Genomic DNA, 11,223 nt, shown 5'->3' on the forward strand with positions numbered 1-11,223 from the left:
TTCATCAACAGTACAAAATGCACTGCGAAATTAAGAAGACAAAAGTCTTGAAGATGACCGGAGGACCTGGACATCCTTTGACTGCCACTACTGAGGAAACATTCATAATTGCCACCATATGGTGATGGAGGACACACTACTGAGTATAAACCAACCAAATAGCAAACCATTCTAGTATATCCCGTGAAGCCTCTGAGAATATTCTGCTCAGCGAATTCACATTAGCAGTACAAGGCGATACAAAATTGGTTTCAGGTTGTCAGCTCACTTTCAGGAATTTAATGTTAGGGTATATTTATATATTTATATTTATTTGCCACTGGTACGTACGTAAACATTTGTTTTATTCGGTGATATTCCGCATTTGACTAGATATTTTGAAGATTTCTGGGCCTATATTTTGTGTCAGCTCTATATTTTGCTTGATTAATTTATTTAAGATTTAATCGACATTCAGAGTCGTATGTGATTGTTGTTGTAGTTTTACTGTTTATAAATTAGATGCGTGGATAATGTCTCCTTCCATAGCGGTAGAAACATGTTGCTCGTGTTTCTGTATTTATCTCTGTAATTAATTTGACCTCTCAAATTTGTGAGTTGCATTTTTTTCTTTCTTTCGTAAAGCCTTCCTATATTTAAATTCCGAATATTTGTATTTGCTATTTCACGATCAGGCATTCCATATTCGATTTCGTGCTGTATATAAGTCCAGTTTCCCATGTTCATCTACGATAAACTTGACTTCAAGGAAGACCGATACTTTTACGACCATGTTTTTAATTTTCCAGTTATTTAGCTGTTTGGTATTTCATAATCTGTAGTTAAAGTTCTACCTAACATCTCTGGGCAAGATTGAAAGTTGAAGAATGGGATTGGAACTAAGAATATATCATGAGAATTAAAGCAATTTATTGTTCTTTAGGGTAAGAAATGTCTTTAGTTATACTCTTTCATTAATTTGTCATGAAAATGTTATCTGCTACTTATGTATTTCATATAAGATGATGAATATATTTAACTGTAAACAGTGAAATTCCGACAACAATAATCGCACCAATTATACTGGCTTTCTTTAATATATTCTGACAGCAGTAAACGTCAGTATGAAATAGTGAAGCTAATTATCGATTTCACAAATATCTGAAAGAAATCTATATGAAAATTTCCAAAAGGAAATTCGAAAGATGTTGACATGGGAAGAGTTAATATATCTAAGAGAACTATATACGTATACGTATATCTAACATCAAATTATAGATTCTATCAATATAAATACACATAAACACAAACACAAACGCTCACACATGAATAAATATATGTATTTATACTTATGTTTCTCTCTCTCTCCCTCCCCATATATATATATATATATATATATATATGATAACATAAATGATATATAAATATATGCATATATCCATAAATATATGTACGTACCTACGTCTATATGTATACATACATGCATATATGGGTACAGGACATCAAAACACGTTAAACACAATGAGAAACGAAAACATAAAGACGAATACAGAAAACGAACTTTTTTCGAACAATGAAAAAAAACAGAGAAATGAGACATGCAACATAAAGAATATTTCCCTTCTTCAGTTGTCCCTGTTCCATCTACTCCGCGTTCGAAGGCAAGGACAATACGTGACTTCGTTGGAACAATCCTTCTTGCAAGCAAATTAATTAATTAAGTTTGGATTTCTTTTTTTCTTTTGCGGAGGGTGAAAGTGTAAACAAAAACAGGACAATGAGAACAAGAAAGTAAAAGACAATAAAAACAAGACAGAACAGTGACAAAAAAACGGTAAGGGCTGTTAGGCCAAGACGATATGGATTATAACATACCATTAATGCCCTCTTTGGAACAATTACTTATTAGTTTCCTTCTTAGTGACGAGAATATCTCGCTGCAAATTACGATTTATTTTCTTTTGCATACACAGAATCTAACTATAAGAAACATTGTGATACACGAAAGAAAATCATCCCAAAACATATTACCTCAGCCATCTCTAGGTACACTGAGCATATCGAATCTTGTGCTATCCATCAGACAGAAAGGTAGTGCAACATTAAATTTTAGAGGCATAATCATGTTTCAGAGAGCATTTCTAATCCATACGATATGTCTTCCGAATATTTAGCATCTTATCTATTTTTCCAGTCGTTATGAATTAAACCTGTAGATATATGTGCACATTATTTTACTTAACACGAAGAAATCCAAGGAATGCTACTTTCGACCATTGTCATGAAAATACTTTATATGCCACAAAATTATAAAAAACGAAATAGGTGTTAAACGAATACGTTACGATTCGTGCTAATATTTTTGTAAATATAAACCGAAATGTAAAGGACTCTTCTTCTGTATTGAATGAGTGTCACTTAAATTCTGCAAAGTAAATCATAAGTTTCTACAGTAATACAATAGTCACGGGTTGGTGGAATGTCGTTTCCATTTCCACGAATTACAATTACTTGCAAATATATACTAATAGATTCTGCCGGTAAAAATATATTCTGTATTTACTCTGATCTACTTACTTAATATTGTCTGATTAAACACTGGGGGAAAAATTCTAATAATTTCAGGTTACCATATGAGTAATTATTGCAGTCTTACCATATTGATCTCGTTGTCTGAATTCTTTTGACTTCTGAAATTCATTGCCGAGATCTTTTAAAACTATTTAGTTTTCCATCAACGGGCCATTATCATCGTTGGAAAAGAATTCCATCCCTGATTGAAAATGTTTCTAAATATAAATAATAACCACGAGTAATCTTCACGAGCAGTCTCACATAAATCTAAATATTTCATATACTGAATGGAAATTGCAATTTCTGCATTCTTTATAATATTAGGGAAATTATGAAAATTTGCACTTCAATGAGTAAAATCATACTTTTATATGCCTATGTACAATCTCTACCCATATGCCATGCATCGATTTCCAAATTTTACCATGATTTTTTGTCCTGAATGCTAAAATGTAATGTTTTAGGTTACAATTTGTTGGGACAATTTTCATATATTTGAAAAGAACGTATCCAAACAGAAATAATGTTATGCGCTCGGTGTGAGTATTGTATGATAGAATATTAACTCACATACTTGCCCTTGGTATAAATTTTTCCTTATATATCTTATACATCTTGCAGAAAATTTTAGACGTCGTTGATGCAACGCGCATGCATATTCAGGTGATCATTAATATTGAATATAATTATCGAGTAAACTGCAACGTCTGCTCTGCAAGCTAACAATTTTTGTCAATCGTACTTCACCTATTTGGAAGCATGTTTCATAGGAACTTATAAAACTTGGTTCGTTTTGGTGCCTGAAAAATATTGGGAAAATTCGTAGTTTGCGAGGTAGATATTCGCTGGTATCAATTCTCTATCATAATTCAGTATGTACGCTGATGTGTGTTTATGAAACACTTTCATAAAATATGATATACTGTTTTAGAAAAAAAGTCTTTAAGCTAACATTTGTTATCGACGAGAAACTATAGTTATTATTTTGAAACTAATAAGTGCTTATATTTAGGTTTCTGTAAGAGACACATTTATTTAGTTACTTAATTCATAGTAGAATTTCTCATTTACAAAATTCAGCTAAAATGCTGATGACTATATATATTCTGACATCTTTTTTATATTCGTATGATGTTGCACCAACATTTGGAAGTAGTTGTTTGATAAGAGCGAATTATAAAGAAACGAAGATGTTCAGAAATGAATATCTCAGGCGGATGAGACTTAAATTAAATGGAATAAATAAGATCAAGGCAATGAATATATGCGCTCTGTCCATCATGTGCTACGCAACAGGTATTATCAGATGGAAGAAAGGCCAATTAGGAAGTATTGATAGGAAAGCTAGGAAATTAATGACAGTGCATAAAGAAGTCCACCCAAGGAGTTACGTTTCAATACGTTATGATAGAAGAGAGAAAGGAAGATTAGTAATTCGTTGAATTTGCGTCAAAAGCAAAGAACGGAACCTGGCTTGGTAACATTGTGTCAAAAGTAAGACGTATTGATACATTAAAATGTGTTGAAGCTGAATGCACGAGTGAACATAGAACTTGAAACGGAATAGAAAGAGGATCTTATCCATGGGGCAGAACACTAGAGATAATGTAGGCACTGGGATAAGAGTTAGTCGTGGCTTAGAAATCGCGGTCAGAAAGTATGCTCTCTGAAATAACTACATTGAACATCATGTTTACAAAACGAATGCGTGACCATTATGTAGAATATGTCGAAAGAAAATTAATTCGACTAGTGATCTATTAAGCGAACGTGTTAAGGTAGCATGGTGAGAATATAAGAGACAGGATAATGTTGTCAAATACATCCCCAGCTGGATGATATCACTGGATGATATCAGTGGTTTGTCAGAGTAGCTTAATGGTAAAAACCGAAGCCAAAATGGGTGATAGACAATGAGAAATTTAAGCGTTTATGGGACTTGAATACCGAATGAATAGAATTATTATGGCAAGAAGTTCAGACATTGCTGTCGCCAACTACGAAAAAAAAAAAAAGGCTCAAATTATCGAAATCTTTACCTCAGAAGATTATAGGGTGAATGATAAAGAACATGAAATGATGTAGAATTATGAGCCACGGAACGAGGAGTTTTCAATGTTGTGAGGGATGAACATGGTTTTAAGGTTATCAAAGCATCGGATTCATATCGGACATTTTCTTACATTCAATTTAGACGATATTACAAGTCTCATTTCTGAGCATCTGATGTATTTCTTTTCCTTTGATTACATCTAACTCAAAGACTCGCACATACGTGTATTTTTCCTCTCCCACTTTTGTAATAACCACGTTTTCAAGCTCTAGTCTTCGTTAGTTTTCCACGTTTCAATATCCCATTTTTTGACTGTTACATTTTGTGAAGAGTTACGTCAATCACGTAAAAATATTATTATAATTGTTATGATTTCCTTTGCACAGCTTTTAACGCTGGGGATGTATTACAGCTTCAGCTGTTCACTAGCAGTGAACTAAGGTAACAGCTTTCATTTTTCGAGCACATTCAGGACTATTCGTATTCATGCGGTTCCAAGCAGTGCTGTTTTCTGCAAGTGCTCCATCCTTATTGCAGCCCCTATTTGTTCCACGTACTTCTCGGGATGTTTGCTCACTGTTCTCAAGAACCCGACAATTATTGGTACTACTGCTACCTATTTCCTCGACCACAACTGTTTACCTTCCCAAGCTAATCTGTCAATTCTCTCGATTTTATTTCTTCCTTATCGCATACCTTGTTGTCAGCTGGCATGTTATATCATTGATCCAGCATAGATTGTTTTCTTTCTCAATTAAGACTATATCTGGAATCCTATTCTCTATCTCATGTTCGCACTGATTTATAAAATCTCAGAGGATCTTTGCATTTGTATTTTAGACAATGCCTTCGGGTCTCTGGCTGTACCAATTTTTTGCTGTGTCATGTCCATACTTGTTGCAAAGTATCCAATAGACAAGCCTGGCTACATTGTCGTGACGTCTATTGTATTCCTTCTGGGCTAGTGGCGTACATTGGTTGGTAATATGCCATTAATCATATTATTATCATCATCATCATTATCATCATCACCATTATTATTATTAGTATTATTATTATTTTTAATTCTGTCGTAATTATTATTTTAAGAAAGGGGGCAATCTTGCAAAATCGCTGGCAGCATTTCCTCATTTACCTCGTGAGTCCAAACTTCGCCGAGGCCGACTTTATATTTCATACTTTCGGTGTCGATAAATTAAGTACCACTCAAGTACTACTATTAATGTAACCGGCTTCCTCTCCCTCAAATAATTCTGAATCTATGCCATACGTTGAAACCATTATTCTTATTTTATCATCATTATCATTCTCTGTTGAGCTACTCAGAATATTTTTTGAATTTTGTTTTTTTGTCACACTTCATAGAAGACTAATTACTATATGAAAATAGAATTTGTATGGAACTTACGCGCAGAATGATGGCTTCATAAATCTTAGACTCTAGGCATGAAGCATAGGAAAAAACAAAAAAACAAATTATGTTTTTAGAAAAATATAATTCGTTCTATGCTGTCTGCGTATGAAAAATGGGTAGAAAATTTGTTACTCACGTTGCTTACCAACGAATTACATGACAAAGCGGGCATCACATGCATGTGTATATTATACACAAAGAAGAAGAAAATATTGACGAAGACAAAGAATAAATGAAAATTAATGACAAATCCATTGAGAGTGGGGTTAGCTTGAATAATGTTAGATTAAGTTTTGGTAATAACAGAATCGCGACCACACACATATACGGTGCTGTGTCTAAATATTTAGAACATTGCAGATATGTTGAATTTCAGGTGTATTATGAATTTTGGGATCTATCGGTTTCCTTCGAGTAGAAATTTCATTTAGTAAGACCATGTCCCGTTATAATTTCGATCTTTGAATAAAAATATGTTGGGGAAATTGCAAATCATACACTAATTTAATTTTGCGTTTTAAAGAAAAGCAAAACCATTTAACGATGAAATTGAAAACGAAAAATCATAACCAAGTAAAATTCATCCGATTGAAAATGTTAGTGTTAATGGGATTTTATGCTGTGAATGTTGGAATAAGCCAACAATAGACTTCAATAGTGGCACACACATGTGTTCTGCCATACCGTTATATCTCAGTACCTGAAAAAAGAGAAAATCAAATGTTAAGGTCTTAATGATTTCTCGACTCCTTTTCTTTGTTCTATGAGTGTCATCATGAATGTGACGATATCTTTTATAGCATTAGGAAGGACCAGAAAGAAATTGGGATTCATATTGATCGGTGAATACATCAACACCCTTCAGAAACAGGACTGCAAATGAATATTTGAGACAACGAAATATGAAATGATGGCGCAGAAGAAAATTTCATTTATCACACGGAAAGCCAAATAAGTATCTTTTAAATTAAGCAGCTTTGAAACTGAAGAGAAAATGAAGACGGAAAATACTTTCAGATACACTAGCAATGGCAACGGGCAACATTTTCTGTATTACCGTGAGCCTCATTTTCAGAAAAGGTGAAAAACGTCACCGTGTGCCTCGTAAAAGTAAACACAAACCCAAGGTCTTGACCTAGCACAGCTGCGCCTTCACATTTGATTAAGATGTAAGTTAGTAGAAACTCAATGAATATCATTTGAGTTAAGGCGTGTATAAAAATCATTCTTTTCAAATCATTAAGTATTTTACACGCTACAAATAAATGTTATCAATGCGCACATCTCGTAGCCCTTACGAATGGTAGAATAACCTTAGCTATGTGTTATGTTTATTGCCCTCCACTTTCTAGATTCCTGACATTTAAGCATGCGTTGGATTTAAATGTGTAAGATTGTCGATGACGGAAATCTCAAATGATTTACCAAACATAGTAAATTACATAAAGGCCAAGTCACTGAAGTGAACAAGGACCTATCGTAAAATGTGTTAAGTATTTTCTTTAGAAAGGCATCTTTTACACCGGAACTTCTCGTAGCTAATTTTAAAGCGTTTGATATTGTTTGATATTAAGTCTGACGAGCTTATTTTCTGAATAAAATATTGTTAAAATATTTGTAATTTTCAGGACCACCCAGAAGAAAACAAATGGTGAAAGGGAAGTAGGGAATTAAAAATTCGGGAGTAACGCCTTACAGTCTTAGACAGTTACACTTTGGTATATTTCTTCTCACCCTATTTGTGGTAAGTTTAAAGTAACCAATTAATATAATAACGTATACGAAAATGAACCAAATGAATGTTTCTTTCCTTGTCATTGCTTTCTTTATTATTGTTTGTTGTCAAAGCATCCGCATCATTATGAGAAGTTACGAGAAGCGATCTTTATCAGATTCTTTTGTAACTGCTTGATACAAATGCGTTCTGAGAAAGGTGCGGACTAAATATTTTCTCCGGCAAATCTCATTCACTTCTGAGATACACCAAAATTATATAAACGTATTTCGTTCCTAGTTTTAAGTTCATATTTTAAGTTGCGGTGATAAGTAAACAAATTTCTTGTTGAGTGTTGGCCGAAAGTTACTTTTCGTATGAATCATTGTAAACAACATGAAATATTCATTGAAACATCATAAGAAAGGTTACTTCTCAAATAATTTCATAATTGGAATACGTTTAATAAAGCTGTGCTTTCAATGAATTCTGATATAAAAATACACATCTGTACCAGTAATATATCTAGAGAAAGTCATTGGTTTAAATAAGCACACTAAAAATATTAATGGGTATGATTTAGAGAAAAGAAAAGATGGAGAGGTCACAAAGTATGGAGGGGATAGTGAATAAGAGAGGGAAAGATAGGGGAGGGAGACGGGAAGGGAATATAAGGAGAGTGTGAGGTAGAGGAGAGAGAGAGGGAAGAGGAAGGCAGAAATGGGGAGAGGGAGAGAGAGACAATTGTGAGTACCACAAATTCGTACAAGGATTGCATCATGGTTTATTATTGAAACTTTATTTTAATCATCGCTTGTTTTGAAGGGCAAATGTTGACTTAATTTTTTTTGTACTTTTTGTTCATGTTGAGAAAAACAATTATATTTTATTGTTAGCCTCAATTTGCTTTTGTTAATAGTTATTACAAAGTACTAATAATTATTCTTTAACTCTTCTATATTCTAAACAGTTTTCCAATCACGTTTACAGATGCAAATTAATTTATGTTGAAATTTGCTCGTTTTAATTTACAATAAGTCCTTAAATAAAGACCATCGCTTTCATTCTCTAAATGTTCCAATGTACCAACTACCTATTATTCTCAACAGCCTCTTTGCAGGTAAATTTCTATTAATTTTGAATGAATGAAAAGATTGCGTGCAGTGTGCGTTTGATTAAAATATGCATTGAATCCAATTGGTGCTTATATTTGAAGAAGATGCCAAAATATAAATGGAATTTAGCTTGAAATAAGAAACTAAAATACGTGTAATGCAATAAAAATAAGGAAATATCAACGTGTGAAAGAGAATAAATGTAAAACATGTGACGAACTGAAAATACTCGTAGAAAAAGGAGTCGTAGAGGGATATTTCTCTGATATACTACAAAATGTCAGTGACGTTGCTTACAAATCAATTTAAGGATTTTGTCAATATTTAACTTCGAAATACCTATCTCAGTTATGAAGTTGGAGACAAAAGAATCGCTTTCCGTATAGCATATTCGCAAACAACTACACATTACATAAAAGACGTTTGATAAATACAAAAATACATTTGTAAGTAGAAATATACAAAGGTGTCTGAATACATACTCATGAAATAAACGTGAAATTTAAACACGCAAATGCCCATATTCGAACGGCTAAATGCTGTGTATAAGTCAAAATGACATTGAAAAAATATATATATTTCGATGTGTCTGTATGGATACGTATATGAGAAATTAAATTAAATTGAAGTTACCATCATATTTTAGCAGAGTATCTTTTCTTTGTAAAATAATGTGTGCTGTTGCGAGCGAGTCTAGATGAGAGAATCTATAGGTAGATATGAGTGAGAGTAGGAGAGCTAAAAGTAATGTAATCCAAAATATGCTTATGCACACAGGCGCACGTGCACACACAAACTCACAGCACAAACACACACACACAAACACACACACACACACACACAACACACACATACACACACATACACACACACACACACACACACCATCAAAACTGGCATTACATAAAGAGCATGATAATTTACTTACAAACTCAGTGAAAACCATAGGACTTCGGAATATCTACCTCACTATACGCATCCTTGCAACTTCCACTGTATGCGTTTTCTGACTGTTTTCTTCCCTCTCTTCCTGTCTCTCTCTCTCTCTCTCTCTCCCCTCTCTCTCTCTCTCCCCTCTCTCTCTCTCTCTCTCTCTTTCTGTGTGTATATATATATATATATATATATATATATATATATATATATATATATATATATATAAAAGTCTTTATGGCTTCAAATACATTGACACAACTAGCTGAAACTTGTTGAAAAACATGAAGGACCGAAAAAACTTCACTCTCTTCTGAAAGAGAGCAAAAACTTCGCTACTGGTCTCTAAGATACCCACCATCTTGATCAGGTTGAAGGAAATGCGCCAACTACTGCTGCAAAGAAAATAAAATTAATTGCAAAGACAAAAGCACATGAAAAATTAGCTAGCAGATGGGAACAGAAACCTCTGCATGGCAAGTATGTGGCTCGTAGCAAACAAGCTGATGTCGACCAGAAACGCACGCATCAGTGGTTACGAAGTTCAGGGCTAAAAGCAGAGAGTGAAGGTTTCATATTGGCTGCTCAAGACCAAAGCTTATTAACCCGGAACTACCAAGCCAATGTGAAAGAAAATGGAGCTGACCCAAAATGCCGATTTTGTAACTAAGCGTTTGAAACTATAGACCACCTAATCGCAGGGTGTATAGTCTTAGCACATGTAGAATATAAAGCAAGACATAACAGAGTCAGCCAGTATTTACACTGGACAATATGTCGACATTATAAAATCAAAACCGCTGACAAATGGTATAAACACCATCCTGAAGCTTTGACTGAGGGAGAAAATGTATCGATTCTCTGGGAGTTACCCGTACATAACGACAAAAATATGAAAACTAATAAACCGGATATTATTGTAAAAGATCAGACGAAAAAGAAGTGTTTATTAATTGACATGAGTATTCCTTGCGATCATAATATAGCGGCGAAAGAATTTGACACGATCAGTAAATATAAAAACTTGCTAATAGAAATTGAAAAAAATGTGGCATCTCAAGGCGACTTACCCTACCAGTGATTGTAGGATCTCTAGGAATGATTTAACAAAATAGTACTGAAACCTATTTGAAAATGATACCAGGCTTATCATCTCTACAGGAATTGCAAAAAATCGTGTTGACTGGAACGACTCATGTACTGAGAAGAGCATTATCTCTGTGAAAACAACACCCATTCATGATTTTATTTATTTATTAATTTTTTTTTTAATGCATATTTTACCTGTGAATTTGTGTGTGTAAACTGGGAATGCATACAATGAGCTTCTCTGCCCTAGGAATAGGGAAAACACTCGGCGAGAATTGGAAGAAAATTTGAAGAAGTAACAACAACAATATCAACAACAACAACAGCACAACAACAACAACAACAACAGCAA

Source organism: Octopus bimaculoides, chromosome 10, assembly GCF_046866305.1.
Source record: "Octopus bimaculoides isolate indiv1 chromosome 10, ASM4686630v1, whole genome shotgun sequence".
In the NCBI taxonomy this organism is placed as follows: domain Eukaryota; kingdom Metazoa; phylum Mollusca; class Cephalopoda; order Octopoda; family Octopodidae; genus Octopus; species Octopus bimaculoides.